At 38.6% G+C, this 21,398-nt stretch overlaps 1 long non-coding RNA gene across 1 annotated transcript in view; it reads left to right on the top strand.

The window, feature by feature from the left end:
* The window catches only part of LOC306657390, a 1,092,042-nt gene that overhangs the window by 971,112 nt on the left and 99,532 nt on the right, over positions 1–21,398 (top strand). The window lies entirely within an intron of this gene.

The raw sequence follows: 21,398 nt of genomic DNA, 5'->3' as shown, positions 1-21,398 counted from the left end.
GTATAGAATTTTAAGTTAGCTGATACTCTAGCATATTAAATATATTATCGTTTTATCTTTCAGCTTTCATTAGTGCTAGCAAGACCTCAGATCTCTTCAGTCTTATACTTGCAGTTGTTCTCAGGAAATTTTGTCTTTATTTCTCTGACTGCTAATAAGAATGTTTAAATTTTTTCTTTGTCTTTGATTTTTTAAGTTTCAAGTTGATATGTTTTGCTCAGGATTTGCTGAGTTGGTCGTTTGCTTGTCCATCTGCTTGTTTGTTTGAGATGGGAGTCTTCCTATATTGCCTAGCCTGGTCTCCAGTTCCTGGGCTCAAGTGATTCTCCCACTTCAGCCACCCTAAGAGCCAGGACACAGGTATGCACCACCATGCCCAGTTTGTTCAGTTTTTTGAATCTGTATAGTTTATGACTTGTGGAAAATTCTGAGTCATTATCTCTTCAGATATTTCATCTGCCACATTCTCTCTCTCCTCTCCTTCTTGGACTCCAGTCAGTCTTAATGTCAGCCTCCTCACTATAGCCTCTGTGTCACTTGCCCCTCCACCATTTTCCATTAATCGTTCTCTCTGTCCTTCATTGTAATTTCTTCTGGCACATTTTCCTGTTCACTAATTTTTCATCGGTTCTATCTGATTTACCATTGTGTTCTTTATTTCAATTGTTGACATTACTTCAGATTTTAAACTTCTGATGTGCTATGTCACTATCATTTTCAGTTACTTGCCATAATTTTTTTTATTTGATGATTACTTTCTGGGTAGAAAGCATTTTTGTTTCATACTCTAAAATCCCCGTGAGTCTGTTTCTTTTGACTGTGGTTTCTGTTGAAACTTCCCTAGAGCAGCTAGCTCATTTCTTTTAGGCTAGATGGTTTTATTGCATGCTGAACATCTTGTTTCAAAAATAATAACAATTTTTCACCTTCCAAAGAAGATTTTCTAATGCTTTAGCCAAGCACCTGCAGAAACTACATTTCAAGATGACTTTAACCCATGTCCTCCCATCTCTTTCTCTCCTCTGTGCATACCCCTGTACACAGATTTTTAGAACTTGGATTGCAGTCTAAGTAATTTCCTTCTGATTCAACTTTACACTTTGGATACTGTCCCTCAGAGCTTGGTATTACATCCTGTCTATGAATTTACTTTAAAACAGAAATGCTCTAATGCAGTTATTTGTTTAAGTCTCTCTTCACTAAGTTCTTCAAGAACTTGAGAACACAGCTTATATCTTAGACATCTTTGTATCTGTAGTGCCTAATGTAGCATCTATCATATAGTTCTCATTCAATAAATTAAGAAGGCCTTTATCAATGAATGCTCATTGATATTTTTCTGTATAACAGGTCCCATGTTAGACAAATAGAATATATTGGTAAATAAATAAGACATGATATCTGTGACAGTCTAATTGGAGAAACCAGCAGTTAAAATGTTAGATAAATAAACATGTTTCATCCAAATGTTAATATGTGCTATAAAGAAAAATATCAGAAAATAACAATCAAGAGTCACTCGGCAGAGCTGGGATTGTGGCTCAGTGATAGAGCACTTGCCTGGTACATGTGAGGCACTGGGTTCAATCCTCAGCACCACATAAAAACAAAGTTTAAAAAAAAGATTCACTCTGCAGCTCACTCTGGAGTTAGAGTGGTCAGAAAGATTTTACAAAGAAAGAGAAAGAAAGAAATAACGGAATCATCCACTTGAAGACTGGAAGGAAGATTATTCCAGGTAGAAGGAATAACATTACAAATAGGGAGGAAAAAAAACTTGGTGAAATTGAAAGGAGACAAATGGGACCTGAGTAAAGTGGGGTGAGAAGTAACATGAGATAAATAAGATGAAGTTCAGAAAAATCAGCAAAACCCAAGTAGGTCAAAACTTTGAAATTCTGAAATGTCATTTTTTCCCAAGTCAACTGGGTATATTTTGGATGGATTTTGCTCCAAACACTGATGAGGCCAGTCTATGGAATCTTCAGAAACATGAAATTGTACAGTCAGACATACAGAACAATTATCCACTGAGTCTTAAAAGTGAAGAAGTTTGAGCTTCCGCTGAAGTGTCTGCACTACTTGGGCTTTATAAGTGGCCCAAGGACCTTGCTATGGCTTTATCTGATGGCAAAGACCTCTGCCTGAAGAGAACATCCTGATGTCACTGGTTTACTTCCCCAAAACTTGCCACCTGAAGACAGTCCTCATTTCAAAGAAACCCAGACTAATCTGGACAGGGAAAACATAGCTTTTAAGGATTTTTCTGGATAAATATATAAACTTAAAAGGTTAGAGATTTCTCTAAATTGGAAAAGTTCTTGATTTGAAAGAATTTGTCTTAGAAGCTGAGGAACATGTTTAAAATTCTCAAAAAGTTAAAAAAAAAATGTGCAGGAAACATCTGGACATCCTCATCTCCTAGAACTACCAAATGTGCCCTGACTTTAGCAACTGAGAGCTGACCAAAATCCTGTCAAGAAACTTCCAGAGCAGCTGAAACTAAAATTTATTCAAGATTTCCAGGAGAAATAGAAATGTGAGGAATTACTACTCTACTAAGAGAAGACACTCTTTTCTAGATCAACACTCCAAGAAATCTGTTGTCCCTAATACATGCCAAACTGAAACTCAAAAGAAGTTTGAGGAAATGTGAAAGACGTGAGGTCTTTCCAGAAAACTATGACTTTTTCCAAGATGAAATTCCACTGAGAGCCAGAGAAGCCAACCACTAAGGGAGAGCACAATTTCTTCCAGGATTTGTATTTGAGTAAGGAGCTCCAGTAGGTGCCCCTGAGGGGTTGCAAATGGAAATTAGTCAGTACTAACACTGAATCCCCAAAGAGCTGAAGGAACATTATTAAGAACCAGGCTGAGGAATTGCAGAAATAGTGCAAGACAGACCTGGATTTTTGTCTAAAAAATGTGTTGCATATGAAAAATTACTTCAAATAAACATAAGAATATGAATGTGAAAGGCAGCTCAAACCCCAAGTTGAGACGAACAAATCTGCAGTCCCCATCAACAGAATTTGTAAAAAGGGCATGGAGAGGAACAGGGGCTTCAGGCTCCAGGAAGAGATTCCTCAGAGTCTATTTGTACCAACTCTTATCGCTCACAAGGATCAGAAAAGAATAAGAAGGAAGATGAGAAAGACAATGAACCAGAATCTCCTCAAATCCAGCAATGGAAAGAAAGATGAAGCTAATGAGCATAAGTACAGTGCCTTCAGCTCATCTTCCTCAGAAGACTCCTCACTCAGACTCCACCTGAGCTCTGAACCATCAGGGTTGGACAGAGAACTTCCCAGCAGAGGTCCAGGATGTCTATGCCAAAAGCACAAACTATTGCCTATTTTTTTCTCCCCTTCTTCCTCTCTTCCTCTTAAGTAAAAAGCAGGCAGGACAGGTTGGGAAGAAAAGAACTTATGGGTGTACTCTTAAGACTGAGTCCATAAATCTGAATAGAGAGGGCCATCCTTCCATGATAAATTTAAGTATTTGTCAGTACTGCCCCCTCACACATTTTTAATACTACCCACCCCAGAGGAACTCCTCTTAATTAGGTTCTTGGAATAAACAATGAAATTATTGGGTTGTGAGGGGGGAAATGTAATGTGGCTTAAATAATATTCCTAAAATAAGTTTTGCTCTCATTTTCTGTTTGCCAGTGGTATTAGAGTACACTGATGAGCCTGTGATCCCCACCTTCTTTGTGGAACTGTCCCTCAGGACTCTCCCTCAGGATGAAGAAAATAAGCAATTCAAATTTTATTTATTTAAAAAATAAATTTTGAATAAATTTTAAAATACTTGTGAGATGATGAAGTGAGACATCAGGTGATGTCATATTTGTATAAGCCTGATAACAGATCAGGTTTGAGGTAGAAATTTGGCATTCAACAGTAACAGCTGCACGGATATAGTTTCTAATATTTAGGAAGAGAGAATAGCCCACAGAGCAAGAGAAATTTCAAGACTCGGCTCTGAGGAACTCCCAGGTTCAGATGTCAAGTAGAAAAGGAAGGGGTTGCAAAAGCAATTGAGAGGTAGACAAAGCAAAAAAAGGAAATTCATGAGATTGTGACATCTTTACCAAGAAAGAAGGTTTTCCACATGAAGGGACTGTCCGCTGTGTGGAATGATCCTTGAGGTCAAACAAATTAAGAGCAGAAAAGCAACTTTTTAAGTATGTTACATAGAAGTTCTTGGCAGCCTGCACAAGAGTATTTTTAATGGAATAAAGGAGAAAAAGTCAAACCAGAGTTTTTAATCTTAAAAAATGATTGTCAAGAGAATTAATTGTGCTGTCTTGTGTCATCATGATTCCCTTATGATTACCTTTATCATAGCCCTCTTATTTCGCAATTTAGATAATCAACTCTCTCTTTAAATGTTAATGTCATGTGGGCTGGCACCACATCTCACACATACCTGTGACCCCCACAGCTAGCACATGATAAGTTTGAATTCATGTTTGTTAAAGTAATGACCTGGGAATTGGCTAAGTTTCCCACTGCATGCCTCCTGGAATAAAATGCAAACTGAAAAGACAATTAAATGAGTTGTACAAGTCATGGCATAGTCTTGCTTTCCCTAAGCAAACCTTAAGGATATTTGAAAAAGGAATAAAACTTCATTGGTCTTCCTCAAAACACTACTACTGGAACCACCATGTCACTCAGGTATCCCACTCCTTGGTTCTTTAGGTATCCTAAAGAACTAAATCAGCGTACTGTAGTGATACATGCACATCAATGATTATAGTAGTGCAATTCATCATAGCCAAACTATGAAACCAGTTCAGGTGCCTGTCACAGATGAATGGGTAAAGAAAATGTGGTATATGTACACAATGGAGTTTTACTCAGCCATAAAGAAGAATGAAATCATGGCATTTGTGGTAAATGGATGGAACTGGAGAACATTATGCGAAGTAAAATATGACAGATTCAAAAAGTCAAAGGTCAAATGTTTTTCTCTCATATCCATAAACTAAAGTGAAATAAGAAAAAAAAGGTGGAGGAGAGGGAGTGAATTCCATGAAAAGAGAAGGAAGATCAGTAGAGTTGAGGAAGGGGATAAAAGAAAAGAGAGGAGAGATGGGAAAAGGGAGGAAATTGACCAAGTTATACTATACACATATATAAGTATACCACTGGAATTTGACTTTTACAAGTATCTATAAAGGATCAAAAACTATAAATAAATAGAAAGAAGACCAGCAGAGTAGAGGAAGGCAAACAGAGGGAGGGAGAAGGGGAGGGAAAGAAGAAGTACTGGGAACTGAAGTGTAAGAAATTATATTCCATGACATATGATTATGTCAAAACAAGTCCCGATATTATACATAAGCATAATGCACTAATAAGAACATTTAAAACAGCATGTCACTAGGGGGCTCAGGTGTACACTGCTTCGTGATGCTCACCAGGTATTCTAGCACTGAGATATTCAAGCACCTGAGCTCCCAGGAAAGGTTTGCAGGGTTAAAGAATCAAGATCCACCAATGACAAGAAGTATCTTACTAGAGATTAGCTTTGGGGAGTTTCTCCTTGAAGGAGTCATCTTTAGGAGGAGCAGGTGAATTTTTAGAACAAAGAAGCTTCTTTACAACAGTGAAGTTCTTTTCTCTATACCCTTGAGAGAGAAAGTATTGATACCAAATAAGTCACTACTTCTCAGAAGAAGGATTACGATACTGGCTTTTCCTACAGCTCCTCATGGAATGGGAACAGAGATCCTGAATGCAGGGCACAGCTTAATTTAAATATATAAATGATAGTAAAATCAGATACTCAGGATAAAAGAGATGCTGCCATAATTTTGCTGTATATGTGAAACAGACAAAAGTGGGGGCATCTCTGAAATTGAGAGCAACTGAGAGTAAAACCTGACATGGCTGCAACCCCCTGGACTGACAGGCCTCCAGGAAGCTCAGAATGGAAATTGTTTCTTCCCCAGCATGTCCAGCACTGGTTAACTACATTTGGATCTGCATTTGTATATTTCCTGCCTTTTGTCCCATTTTGCCTGCCTCTTCTCTTCTAAAAGCTTTCTTTGCCCCTAAGAGCCTCTGAAGATGGAATTTTTGAAACAAAAAGATTTTTTTCGTCCTACAAAGCTGACTGAATAAAACTCATTTTCCTAACAATTTGACTTTGAATATTTGTGAAGCTATGAGTAGTGTAGCCTGGCTTATTTCTCTGAACTGTAATAGTGCCACCCCAATCCCTATTCCCCAAACCACATATATCAGAAACTTTGTCCTCATGGAAACTCTCTCATCCATGATGCAACTGTCCCCTGACAACCTCTCTAGCATTCTGTTTTACAGAAAAGAGAATATGGGTGGAGGAGCTAATGGAGAGCTCAGGATATAGCTCAGTGGTGGAGCACTTGCTGAGCATACACAAGGCCCTGGGTTCAATCCGCAGAACTGCAAATGAGAGAAAGGAAAAGCAAAGCAAAGAAAATGGCATCCCAGAGAGGGTGGATTGTTCTCCATCAGACCTCCAATAAAGGAGAAATGGAACTGGAATATGTATGTTCTTTCTCCTGGTCCAGCAGCAATATGCAAGAAGGAGAGCTAACAAATCAGAAGTAAGTGATACCAAGAAAAGCAAAGGAATGTTTCTTGAAAGGTAAAGACTTTGAAGTGAATTTGAGGGAAAAATTATCCACAAATGTGAGGGGAGTCATGTAGCTTCCCTTTACTCTATAACCAAGACTAAATTTACTCTATAACCAAGACTAATTCCCATTTTCAGTCCCCATCCCAGAGGTGGTATATATGATTTGATCCAACTTTTTGTCATCTGTACAAAGACAATTTTAATTTTAAGAGGAAAAGGGACTTACCGAACGTCACAGCTGAGACTTCCTTGAGATTCTTCCTTTCCTGTGACTTCAGGACAAACACTCCTCTCTCTCCTGCCTTTTTTCCCTCCCTCATTTTGTGCTACTCCTGGGGACACAGGAAACATTTGACTGTTTCCTACAGAATGCAAAAGAACTCAATTAGCTATAGTCTCTCCTGCTCCTTCATCAAGCTAACCATCAAAAAGCCTGTAATGACCATGAATATGTTGGGAACAGGGTGATATCTGTGCAGCTAACTGTCTTAATCACCAAGATGCAGGCAGTTGCGACTGCACCCTCAAGAGCCAATACAGCGCAAACAGGACTGCTGGGCCCCCCTGCTTACCGAGGTTGTTAAGAGATATTTGTCTGAGGAATGTGCAGCTGCCTAGAAACCTTATCTATCAAGGACAGGGGGTCCTAAACCTGACCCATCTCCTGCACAGTTCACCCCTTCCCTCCACCCTTCTTCTTCTAGGACCGTTCAGTTCTGGTGGGACCCAATGAGAATCAAATAAATTGGCAGGACCCAACCAGAGGAGGACTAATGTTTAGCTGTTCAAATGTTAACCAATAACGTACAGGTCTTTGTGTGTGAATGCTTGGAAATCTCTTAAATAGAGGGCTTTCTCGCCCCTCGGGGCCGCTCCCTGCCCCCAGCCATTGTATCGGTCTGAGGGGATGGTTGCGGTCCAGGCTCGAGCTTGCTTTAATAAAACCTCGTTGTGTGATTTGCATTACCGTGTGTTCACTTTGACTCTCCAGGGATTAGTCGGAATGGGACCCTAACAAATACTCCACCTCACCTGGAGAACAAGGCACAAGCTTCTTCCATTGTGATCCCCAAACCCACTTGAAGACCCATTATATTCCTACAAAAGATTCAGCTCCAAGAGACTGGGAGTAGTTGCCCCTTCTCAATGACTAACAGTAGTGTCCTGTGCTTCTCTTCTGATTTGTCTTCTCTCTTCATCTTATAGAATCTTTATCTAACTGGATATCAGAAAAGCTGCTTCTGTGTACAACATATTCTTCCAAATATACTAGTTAGTACATAAATTCTGCCCACTGGTTTCAGGGTTACCATTCCCATTGCCCAAAGTTCAGGTTCTTGTAATTCAAAGTTGTTACAAAGTTTCAACCTTCTGGGAAACTGAGGCAGCATAAAGACTGCCCCTGCCCCCCACCAACACTTCAAACCCTGATTCTTGTGATCAAGTCAGAAAGATTTCATACATGTCACTCAGAATAGCAGGCATGGGTTTATTAAAAGGGATGGGGACAAGGGAAAGAGGACATTCTCAAGGGAGAGTGGGCCCTCTAAGACAGGAAAATGACCACATGCCTCTCTTGCCCTCCAGTGTTATTGGGGGTCTTAAGGAAATTTCTAGAAAGTCCTGCCCAGGGTCACCTCTTGACTTTTGACTGACAGCAGGATGACATTGGACTTTCAAGTTCCCAATTGCCATGACAACTCTAGGTCACTTTGGCCCATTTGGTTCTAATCAGAAATTGTTCTTGGAGATTTTATGGCTAGGGGAAATTATCCTTATCTTCCTAGGTTCTCAATTATAGTCTGTGTAAGAGTCACAAAAGTTCCCCTCTTTAGGGTAACTTGTGTTCTTTTTATGGGTGCTTGGGGCCTTCATTTCTCCCACAGATATCAGGTAGTTTGCTGAGGAATGAAACATATCATGTTAACTTAAGCAGATTTGCAGGTAAAGTGCTTCATAGAAAAGAGATCATGTGAGGGTCAGCATAGTGAACCCATTTTATAGAATTCTTCCCTTAGTCTAATGTTCTCACTGCTCACATCTGTTCCCAATCAACAGCCAAGAAATTTACTCTTATTCTCAGAACTATGCTCTAAAGATTTCACCACCACCATCATTACCACCACCACCATCACCATCACCACCATCACCACCACCATCACCACCACCACCATTACCACCACCACACTACTGAATGACCTCAAGTAAATGGGAGATCAAGGGTTAAAGGTAAGGTAAGAGGAGATGGAGAGACACATGACAAGTCAGCATATTTATTGAATATGTTAAACTTATGACTATTATCCTGTGTTCTACAAACCTCAGAAATAACTATGGTTTTGAAAATGTTTTTTAAAAATTCCCACAATTTAAAATTGTTTGTTTGCTAATATAAACTTATGAACAGAAATCTTAGTTTATAACTACTAATATATCAATAGAAGTTACAAGGAAATTTGCTTCTATGTTCTTAGGAGAAATCTCTAGCTATAGAACCGCTAAAACCTCAAGAAGCAAGTGGATGGAGGCCTCTCTAAGAATCTCTGGGCCAGGATTAAGAAAGACCTTTTCCCCAGGGGATCATTCAGCCTAGAGCACAGGAATGGTGGTAGAAAGGATGCAGATACTGCTGCCAAACCAGGTTGAGATCCCAACACATCGTGAGATACTTGTGGAAAACCCAAGAAAGTTAACCAGTTTCTCAGAGCTTACTTCCTCAGAAGTTACAAAAAAAGGGAGGGGGGAGTAAAATTCCTGACTGTCAGGATTATTAGGAAATCAATGACCTGTGCAGTAGAAAGAATACACTGTCAATGTTAAACAAATATATAGAGACCAATCTCCATGCAAAAGAATTTTATTTGGGAAAAATAAGAAGATTAAAATTGCAATTCAGGACACATGGACCGACTATGGTGAACTTCAGTATTACTGAAGAATAAAATAAATTGTTGGAGTTTCATTGGGAAGGAGAAAAGTTATGTAAGTTGTTTTGAAAGAAAGTTCATTGGTGCCAGTGATATTTTCAGGAGCTGGCAAGTCCTAACTACCGAGCTCAGCAGCTGTTAGGTAAAACCTGTGGTTTTAAAATCATAGAAACCTGTTTCTTGAGGTTGGATTGTGAGACAGTGTCTCAGGCAAGCTCACTGTCCTTACGCTACTAACTGTCCTTTGTGACTTCGAAAATAAGTTGCAGTTTGAAGAAGTTCTTGTGATAGCTCCTGTTATCAGGCAAAGCATGTATGAAGGGTCTTCCTTTCCTGTCCTTCCTTGGTTCCAGTTAACCAGGATTTGACACAAGTGACTCCATTTCAAATATAACAACTTTCACAGGAGCAGAGTGCCGGAAACATACCAAATACTTAGTAAATGTGAGTTTCCTTTCTTCTCTTTCTTTTCATCAGTCTTACAACCCTACATGAATGACTATTCCAGCTCATACTGTATCACATGTCCCAAAGATCACATTCTGTGTCCATATATGCGGACTTGTGCATTTATCTGATGCCCTTAGCTGCATCTTCTTCCACACAGCTTTTCATCACTTCCCCCACCTCTAATCTGGCAGTATTTTACAGGGTTCAAATTGGCACTGACCCTAAAACAACTTATGTTCCCTTCCAATAGTTCAAAACAAGAAACATTTTTTATGGAATATAATGGAGAAGCTGGCAGCAGGTTGAGAATCTCACACAAGACTTAAAATGCTGCAGTTATCTGTCAGTCACACTATGAAGCGGGTCATGCATAATAAACAGCTGTTTTATTAGCTTGATGGAGTATGCAGCAAATATGAAATGATAGAAAGCAGCCACAGACCAGAAGCTGAGGAGTCACAGGAAATATGCTGGCGAGGGCCAAATCATGGGTGTCATTGACAATAATGGCAGAGATCAATTCTGGCCAACGTACATTTCCCTACCTAGATGTCTTTGGGACATGACAAATCGCAGTATCCATCAAATCTGTAAGGAAGGCAACCAGGATCCAAACTGAAAGGCAACCAGGATCCAAACTGAATCCTCTGTAAGCTTTCATCATTTTATATATATATATAGTCTGAATAAAGATCAAGCATTAAAATTCTATTTTTCATGTGAAATTGCCAAAGCCTTTAGGGGATTTGTCTCATGGCCTTAACACAGGTATATTTTGCACTACCACCCCTTATCTTTTTTGAAATAGACTAAAATCCTGTTTGTGACTTCTTCTATCCCAGGAGCATTTGTTGATGGCATGCAGAAAACAGGAACTGGTTAGCTGGCAAACCAAAAACTCCTCTCACCATTGCATTTCCTGAAAGACATCAAAATGCATCCTCTGTACTGGTTTTGGTGTAGTAATCCCTACATCCCAGCTGAAGACATACAGTTTTGGTTTTTAGTTTTTTATTTCTTGCTTTTTTTGTGTGTGGTGGGGGTGTTGAACTCAGGGTACTTCACCACTGAGCCACATCCCCAGTCCTTTTTATTTTTTCTTTTGAGACAAGGTCTCCCTAAGTTGCTTAGAGACTCACTAAATTGCAGTGGCTGACCTCAAATTTTCGATCATCCTCCCTCAGTCCCCTGAGTCACTGGGATTAAAGACATTCACCACCATACCCTGTCACACAGTTTTTAAGAACATGGAAATATCTATTAATGCCTCTCTTCATCTTATTTCACTTTTCCTTTTTAAAATACAATGTTTCTGTGTAATTTCATTTTGTCCTAGACAGAAATGACTTTCTGATCCAGAAAGATGTCATAGAATAACATATTGTTGAAAACATCAAATTGCAAGAGTATGTGCCTAAGACCATGTCCAACCAAATTAAAGTTGAACTCGTGGGGACCAGAAGAAGCCCTTGCTCAATAACCTAGGTATTTCCCATTGTAAAATTCTTTATGTTAGTATTTTAAGTTAATTTTTGTTTTGCTACACAATCCAAGTAATGGCCACAATTTTCCATTTCTATTTTGCAGATATTCACACAACATTAGGCATAACATATTGCAATAATTTACACATGGCTCTCTACACAAAGTGACCCTACTTTCTGAACCAAAAATGAGACACAGGGGCTTCTGGAAGGACAGAGTATTCTTCTGCCCCTGATTCAGTCTCTTTTCCATCACCTGAGTCCTCAACACTACCACCAAGATTATCAGTTTAAAAGCTGATCAAGCCACTCCCATGCTTCAAATCTAGATATAATCTAGATTAATCTATCAGATATAATCTAAATTTCTATTTGGTCAAGTAAAATTCCAGATACCCTGACCCAAGATCCTGCTGTCATATTCTACCTCATAAAACCTCTGTCCAACCATTCTGAACTTCTTGCCATGTCTTAACTCAGCTTTTTCAAGATTTTTCTGTGGAAAGAAAATCCCCAACTCTCACACACACACAGGCACTTCTGCTTATCCTACAAAATAGTTATAACTGTCTAATAGATGCTGGAGTTTTTATTTTCCTCATTCTCATTAGGTGGGTCCTGTAGTGGCGAAGGCTACCACTTGGGGGAGATGTTGTAAAGATGGTACCAGCACTGGGTCAGGGAGGAGGCAGACTAGTGATCTTTAACAATTCTTTAATAAATTTAATATTTTAATATCTTTTCTAAACCCAAGATAATGAGTCTATGACAATAGAAATATTCAGCATCAAAACAATATTGTTGTTTAATCAATAACTAGCAGCCATAAAACAGAAGCTTCCATGAAGTTTCTCTGTAGAACAGCAGCACATTTACAACTGGTTCATTAGGTTGGGACTTCACATTAACACACTTAGATTTAACAACTGTAATTATTCTTTCTAGAAAGCCAACGGCAAAGGACTATCATTCCTACTTTTTGTTGGTAACTGCAGAAGTTCAAGAGATGAAACAACTAGGGAAGTGCAAGAAGTTAGAGAGAGTTTATTTGAATAGATGCTCATTCCAAAGAAGAAGGAACATAATAACAAAAATGGTGTATTTCCCTTACACAGAAGTTCTCTTTCAACTACAAACATAAACTCTAAGCAAAATGCTTTGACCCAAATATTTAGACTCCTGCTGACAATCAGAGTCAATGGCAGACTGATGTCATGCCAAAGGACATGCAGTAGAAGCCTTTACCTTAGAGTTCTGGAGCTAATTAGAAAGAAAACTCACAAAACACCACACCCGGTTTTGGAAACTATTCCAACTACAGACTATGATAACAATAACGTATAAAGTTACTTTTTCAGACTTGATCTAAGACAAAGAACATAATGTTTTATAAATAATTCCCAGAGAATAAAATGTAATTCTGTCTTGTTTACTTCTTCACAAATACCTCTATAAAACAGAGAGACAAGCAAATTATTTTCCTTCCTTAATTTTCATCTATCTTATTCACAAGTTATTTTTTTTCCTCTTCTTCTATGGGTGGGTGGGAAGTAAAACAATAAAAGCAAGTCTCCTCTCTTGAGTCCCTAGTATGGTGTATCACAATGCTAACATTTTCCTCTGGTACCTAAGACACTGCCCCAGGTTTGGGAACCCCACAATGTGCTCTCCAACTTCTATAAACAGCAGGAACTTAGTAAAGATGCTAAGACTGACACAGAGTCTGAAGCAGTTCTTTCCTGTGTCTGCTCACACACTAGGAATTCTGATGTTATTTGATTCTAAGCACCAGTTTGTCATTAAAAACAGAGGCAAGAGCTGGAATCCTGCCTCTCCTCCATCAGAAGCCTCCATACTCTGTGGGGATGCTAACACAGTTTTTCCAGACGTACTCTTCTAAGCCAAACCTAGATCATTTTTTGCAAAAAGAAACCAAGCAGTAATCAGAAAATACATTTCCAGGAGAAAAGAAGAATCAGAGAACAGTGCCCACAGCCTATGATGAGAATTTGTCATCTCCAGATAACGAAATAACAGGCCTGTTACAAAGTCAATATCTCTCCTTATCAGTACATTTGGAGAAAAATAACAGAGTTGGTTCCAAGATATACAGTCAACTATGGGATTAAGTTCACCAAAATCTCTGATTTGTGTTTTCTAATTGCCTCTTCTAAACCATAGAAAGTCACTTCCTACTACTGAATTTGAACCAAAGGAAGTTGTTCTGAGACAAGTATTACTCAGGCCCAATTATTTCAATGTCAAGTATATTAATAAGAAGAGCTTTTCAAATGTATAAACATGGAGAGCTCAGAGAACAAATTTAACAAAAACTCTATGAAATAAATAACCTTGTCCTGTGGACCATTGTTCTGTAGAAACAACTGAAACTCAAGTAAAATATACAGAGAAAGCTGCAGAGGCCATGGCATCATCTCAATCTCATACCCAGCCTGTTTCACTTCCTTCTCAACAATTATGGTTCTATTTGCTTTTCATATTGATAAAAGCCAAAATAAAACCTCAAAATCAAATATTCGAAGCCAGGCTTATTTATAGCTGCCCAATATCTTACCAGGTGTTTGCATTTGGTTTGATCTAGTTCTGCATGACTAAGAAAATTAAGTATGAAGTTTCTCATTCAACCCACTTGTCTAGCATCTGAGGTGCTTTGCAGCAATTTGAAGTGTGGTTCTTCACTATGATGATGAAAAAAATCATGCAAAGTTAGTGTCACCTGAAAAGCAAAAGAGGTGAGTGCCTAAGCCTGTGGAGGCTTTTTAATCACTTGCATAACAACACTGGGCCTTAAAAAGCCTGATCTGACACTCTCATTTGTCCTGTGATAGAGTGCTTACTACATGGGAATTTAATATCCCCAATGCAATCAAACTTTGCAGTGTGCAGAATGTGCCTACCATCTGTAAGCCAGAAGTAACAGTGCCACTCACTTCCGTCAGCAGGGCAGGGACACGACAAGAAGTTGGAGCCTGTTACCACACGAAGGTTCTCAACATGCGACTCATTGGTGGATACCCAGGCCCCAGCTCAGAGTGTGAGACCAGAGCATGGGCATCTTTTTCAATGATGCACAGGTGATTCAGTCTCAGAGTCATGTGGAGAACCATAAACAGCCATGCTGGCCTTTCAGCATGACTGCTGGTGCATCATTTTGGAGTTTGCTCTGGAGTTTGCTCCAAGAGTTGGGTATGCACTGCTTTCCAGAAAACTTAAGGCAACCTCATTGTGAAAGCTACATAATAGTTTTCCCTGTTGGTGGGCTGCTCCCAGGGAGTTCTCTGATGCCGAGTAAATCTCCTTTTCTACAGAAACTAGCAGATCCACTTTCTGAGTAGCCTGGGACAAAATCTCTTGTTCCAAGCGAAGTACATGTTATCATTTTATAAAGAAATGGAAAAATTGAGAGGCAAAATGACTTGATGAACTTCAAACTGCTGGCTAAAAAGTGGTTCGTTAAAAGTTAAGGATTAAGATTTTTCTATCTTTAAGGTGTTTTTTTTTTCTCCTGATTTTAAATGTATTTTCTATTGTGTTATTACCACATATGAATGACTTTTAGATGTAGGAGAGTAAGATGTCCTTTTTAAAAAGTTAACCGTGGTTTATTTTAGAGCTCTGGTTCTCACAGTATCCTTCCTGAATCAGCAGCATAAGAATCACTTGGAAACTTATTAGAAATGCATATTCTCAGCATCCACCCCAGAGCTGGAGCATCAAAACATCTGGGCATGGGGTCAGCACTTCAGATGATTTTGAGGTTCTCAGATATTGAGAGAATCACATTTTAGATAAAAGCTCAACTATAAACCCTTTTACAAAATTTTATTGAGGTAGAACCCCATAAAAATATATATATATTTTAAATCTCAAAGGTAAAGCAAGAGAGGAATAATAGTTCTTGGAGTTTGATTGACAGAAGTTGGGTCTTTTGATGTGAAGACAGTAATCTTAGAACAATCATAGGAAATCATCCCCTAAACATATTTTTCTCTCCCTGGAGGAGAGAAGGCAGTTTAGTAATAGTCAAGGCAGGCAAGCAGAACCAGCTTAAAGAAAATGTGCTAAATAAAGTAAGATAATTCTCTGGCAAAGAAGATACCAACAGCTTAATTCAGTCACTGAACTAGCAGAATATGTGAAAAAGCCCCAGTGGAGGAAAGTGAACAGTTTTAACAAACCTACTTTCCTTTCCTCTTGGATATACCATCAGACACATCTCCAGTCTCCTGGCAGTACAGGGTGATCCTAAGACAGTGCTCTGACCAGTGGAATATGAGCAGAAGAGAAAGATACTACTTCTCCCCAGGGTACAAAATAAAATTCCTTATAATGCTCCTTTATATCTCTTATCCCACTGGCTGGGCTGGAAGCAGAATATTCAGCTGAGGCCTCCTCAGCTCCAAGGGACAGTGGATCCACAAGTTAGGAAGATTCTGAGTTTATCAATAACTTTAGGAAAAGCCACCCATCAAACGTCTGCACAGAAACACTATAATAATGAGTCTTAAACTCCACTGAACTAAGCAAATGAAGTTTGAGTGTCATAACAATGCCTAATGTGGAACTTAAGTCTTCACTAAGTAATTAAAATAAATGCATACTTAAACAATGCAGCAACATTTCATAACAGCTTCCTAAACCTACACCTTAAGTGGTTATAAAACAGTAGCTATGGAATTCCTTAAGGATAAAAGTCAGAGAGCTCTGCAAAGTATCAGCCAGGCACAAATGCACCTGGTTCTTTCTGTGAACATAGGGAATGACACAGTATCCACCCCTCTCTCTACCAGATTGTCCTCTCTGGTATCAACCATCATATCCACACGGCGCTTAGAAGGAAAGGTGATCTATTTTTGTGTTTGAAGTCTAACCCTAATAATTGACCACAAACATTATGATGGATATATTTTGGGAAATCTTCACATCTTAGTCCCACCTTTTGTTGTGACTTTTCCCATTTTCCTTTAATAAATTATGACTCTCTTGAAGATTTTGTATCTGTTATTCAGTATTCATGTATTAATTCAAAAATTATTTTTTAAAAGCCTACCATAAGCCAACTCTCTTAGTTGCTCTAAATATAATAGAAAACATAAGGAGACTACAAAATAGTAGGGAAAACAGATAAGTCTATTTTTTTCCCCCATCTCTACACAGATTTTGACATAATCTTCCCTTGGTTTCAGCCACACAACTATGTCCTTGTTTATCTGTACTCTTTTTTCCTTTTGTTTTGAATGGCAGTAATTAAATGATATTAAATGGTAGAATTTCCTCAATTCTGTTTTGGCCTTTCTGCTATTCAGTTTCTACACTCAGGCAAGTAGATCTACAGCAGTGGCTTCAATTTTAACCTATTGATACATGAGTCACAAAATTAATATTCTCTGGTACAGATCTTTCTTTGAAGTTCCAGAGTCAAAATTATGTACCTACTTAATGTCCTACTTGGGGATCTCAAGCAAAACTTAACACAAAACAGAATTCACGGTTTCCAGCCCCACATTCCACTGCCATACCTACTTTCTTTCCAACACAACCATTATCAATGAACATTACAAACTTCCATTCTGATAAAGCGAGCCAGGAAATCTAGGAATCATCCTTGGCGCCTCCTTCTCCCTCATTCTCCAAAGCAGAATCTGTAAACTGTAGTAAATCTCTTCTGTGGTATTCTAATCCAAACTACCCACATCTCTGGCTTGAACTCTGGCAATACTTTTGCAATTCGGACCACCACTAATTCATTCTCTACAAAGCAATCCTCTTTTTCAAAGTAAAACTTTTGATCATGTCAATCTACTACTTAAAACTTATCAGAAGTTTCCCATCAATCATAACTAATGATCCAACTTGTGCACAAGATCTTGTCTTAGTCTGGACTCTCACCCCCATTCTATCTATCTGGCCTCATCTCAAAACCACCCTTCCACTTTCTCTCCCTCAGGTGAATGAGCGTGTTTCCTCCAGTCAAGGAGCCCTGGAACATGCAAGATTCTGGATCTTAAACGATCTCTTTCCCAATATCATCTCCATTTTACCTCTTCTTTTAGATGTTATCTCACCCTATTGCCCTTATCAGCGATCCTAGTGTGCCCTCCATTTTGTGGACAATTGCCCCTCTCTTAAGTCCTCCTAAAACCATTCCATGTATACACTTTTTATAGGAGTAATTTACACTAATTTTTAAGAATCTTTGATTAATGTCTATTGTCCTCACTCAATTACAGCAGCCCCATGAAAGCAGGAGTCATGCTTGCTTTTATCCCATCTTGAGATCCTAAGTTACTCACTCATTTAACAAATATTTACACACCAGGATTTACCAAACATTTTCATACTAGGAACTCTTATATGCACTGAGGGTAAAGTAACAACATGACATAGAAGGTTCCATCTGCTCTTATACTGTACCGATAGACAATGGCAGGTATGTGTTTTTAAAAAGTGAGATAATAGATGAAAAAAAGTGCTATATACAGAATTTAAATAGGAGGATGTGATAGACTACAATGGAATGGTTACCTCACATACAAAGAAGATTTTAGGAGCAGTGAAGTTGGAAATTTTACATAAAATTTTCATGACAAGATGAAGCCAGCCAAGTGAAGAGCAAGAACACTCCAGGCAGCAAGAACTACTCCTACCAAGGCCGTACAATGGAACCCAACACCTGGCGAAACACCAGGCTCATTATGCATGTTCAATATGCATTATTGACTACTATTACAATAAGTGGGCATATAAGCAGAATCCACTGAGGGGCTACTAACCTAGACATCTTTTATATAGGGTGTGAGAGATGGAGAAAGGTAGGTGATATGAGTGGTTTCTGATGTAGTTGCTATTGACTGATAGATCTTCAGTGTGCTTTCTAAGGAAGCGAGGTGTGACACATTGATTTTTGTAATTTCTATTGTGAGATAGGGATGACTGGTCTTATTGATAAGAGTGATTCAGTAACTTGTACTCAAAAGAACTCCAGACAAGTTGCTTCTGTAGCTATTAGTGTTATGCTCAAATTATAACTGAGTCTAAGACACTGCTTTGAACTTGGCATGGTAAGGTCATTAAAACTATTTTCTTGATTCAAGGTTGTCTTTGCAAAGTCAGATTCTATAACCAAATTCTTAATAGTTGGTGGATTCTTTGAATATAAATTTCCAAGTCTAGAATGGTCTCCTCTCTTCTTCCCAGCCCTTGGGTGCTCTCTCGCATTTATGGTGATTCTTGGTTACTTTTCTCCTCCCCTAATTCTGGAGTAAAATTTTACACCCTGAATAATAAACAAGGAGCACTCTTTCCAGGGCAGCAAATGGGATCAAAGCAAAGTTATGTTACTCAAACCTTTGCCTTTTGAAAAAGCAAATGTTTCTTCACAAGATGAATTAAAGTATTTAGTGTTCAAAGAAAATATGGTCTGTAAAGTTCTTTAAAGTCCTTTAGAATTGTGCTACTAAAAGGGAATTTTAGAACAGTCAGTTTCCAATTTTTTAAAATAACTCTGTGTGTATGTGTGTGTCTGTGTCTGTGTTTAGAAAAAGAGGAACTTTGGAAATTTTCTAAATAATTCTGTTTCAATACAAGGGCCTGTGCACATTTCTTTTTGAAAGTTACCTCTTGATGGCAGGATGTGAAGATGCTCAGTTCACTATTATTAATGAATTAATAATCAACCTTATGCTAGTTAAACCAACTCAGGCAGTGTCTTTGGAAACATTACTTGCTCTCCCTGAGCTTCAACATGCTAGTGTGTGAGAAGTGATCTTCTCTCATGTTTAAACAATACCAACAGCACCTGAAGCTTCACCTACACGTGGAATGTAATCAGAAATGCTGGCAGTTATTATTAGCATGCGGCCATCTGATGGGGACACTCAGACTTTAAAACTGAAGGACAGCAGCAGGGAACACATTGGGATGAAAATACACACCCCCAGTGTGGTGACATCTCTGGACAGTCAGTTTTCTGGAAATGGAACTTAAGAAGCTTTTCCCCAGTCTAACCAATATCAGAATCACCTTGGGAGCATTTTAAACATATAATGTTACAAGGAAATCTGATAATCAGCCAGGTTTGGAAGCACTGAACTGGAGAGCACAGTACAAGTAACATTCTAGAGAATGTTTCTCACATATTACTTCTTGTAAAGCTCAAGATTAACTCTCACTGTATGGAAAGGATAACAGAATTTGAAGTTGGAAGGATTGGACTTTCAGCTGTCCACTTTATCACTTTGTAGCTGCAAAAGTCCCCCATATTCTGTGATCTTCACTTTGTTCACCTATAAATGGAAATAAAATGTAATTACATCTGCCTTACATACCTGCTAGGCCTTTTGAAAATGCCAAGGCACCTGCAAATATGAGTCATAGTTATTAAAAATGAGAAATGGTGTCATTGCTGGGAGAGGTGTGTGTACTGAGTGATTTTATTAAACAGTAAAACCAAATAAAATATAGTTTGAAGAAAGAATATATGTACATGATAAATAAGAACCTGTGGTACATGTAGGGTGTGCAGGTGTACATGTATGTCTGTGCCAATGCTGGAGACAAGGTGGAGAAGCAGGACTTTGGGTGCCTCTGGTGGCATTTGTTTCTTTCCTTTTTTAAGACTTCTAATTGATTGAATGAATTCAGGTTTAGTGTTAAAGGAAATATCTTAGTTTTAAATGGGAACTCTGGGAGAATTTAGTTGCTAGGATAAAAGATATATCTATCAAAGGATTTGGAGAAACTACTCTCATTCTTTAGCTTTATAAAGAACGAACTGTTGCATTGTGAACTATTCTGAGTGCTTGTCATTAGAAACATTAAAGCGGTCTCACTCCCCCTACAAAATGTCTTTATTATTCAGTTAGTAATAGTTTCCATTCTTCTAAGTCATCGCCTAAATTAGATTTTATTGTAGATGGAAGCACTTACAACAGAACAGAATTCAAAAGTCATATGATTTTAATCTATATGTTAAGAAACAAACTTTTCTTCTATGGTTACAGAATGAACTTTCACTTCTGAGCCTAGACTATGGGTCATTTTTAAAAATGCAAGCTGGGTGTGGTGTTGCACACCTGTAATCCCAGCTACTCAGCACCCTAAGGCAGGAAGATTACATGTTCAAGGTCAACCTCACCATTTTAGGAAGACTCTGTCTCAAAATAAAAATTTTTTTAAATGGATAGAGTGCTCAGTGGTAGAGCACTCGCCTGGCATGTAGGAGGCCCTGGGTTTGATACTTTGTGCCACAAAAAAAAAATAAAAAGAAAAGAAAAGAAAAAAAAATTGTAATCTTTATGAGAAATGATTATATAAATATAATGCCAGGTTTAAGAAGGATGCACCTTGCACTTTTCCTAGAAAATAGAATGACCACTTAATGGAGTAAAATTTCCCCCTATTATTTTCTAAACCCTGGACACTAAAAGTTAGGGAAAGTCAAGGTGTCATGGCATGCCTGCCTGTAATCCCAGTGACTAGGGAAGCTGAGGCAGGAGGATTGCAAGTTCAAAAGCAGTTTCAGCAATTTAGCAAGGCCCTAAGCAACTTAGTAAGACCCTGCCTCAAAATAAAAAAATAAAATGGACTGAGAATGTGGCTCATCAGTTGGTTAAGCACCCCTGGGTTCCACCCCTGATACAAAAGAAAGGGGGAAAGAGGGGGGGGGGGGCGGGGAGAGAGAGAGAGAGAGAGAGAGAGAGAGAGAGGGAGAACATGTAGGAAGATCAAGGACCTAAAAAGGACACAATGTCTGAGGCTAAAGATAATCCACACAGAATGAGTAAGATCCCTTGGCACTTAGAAAACATCCTAGAAGCAATTAGGAGACAGTCCATTGAAAAGGTACTCACTGTAAAATTGGATGTTGACATTGTAAAGA

Source organism: Sciurus vulgaris (assembly GCF_902686455.1).
Source record: "Sciurus vulgaris genome assembly, chromosome: 1".
NCBI classification, from domain to species: Eukaryota; Metazoa; Chordata; class Mammalia; order Rodentia; family Sciuridae; genus Sciurus; species Sciurus vulgaris.
This window is presented reverse-complemented; position numbering and strand designations above follow the sequence as displayed.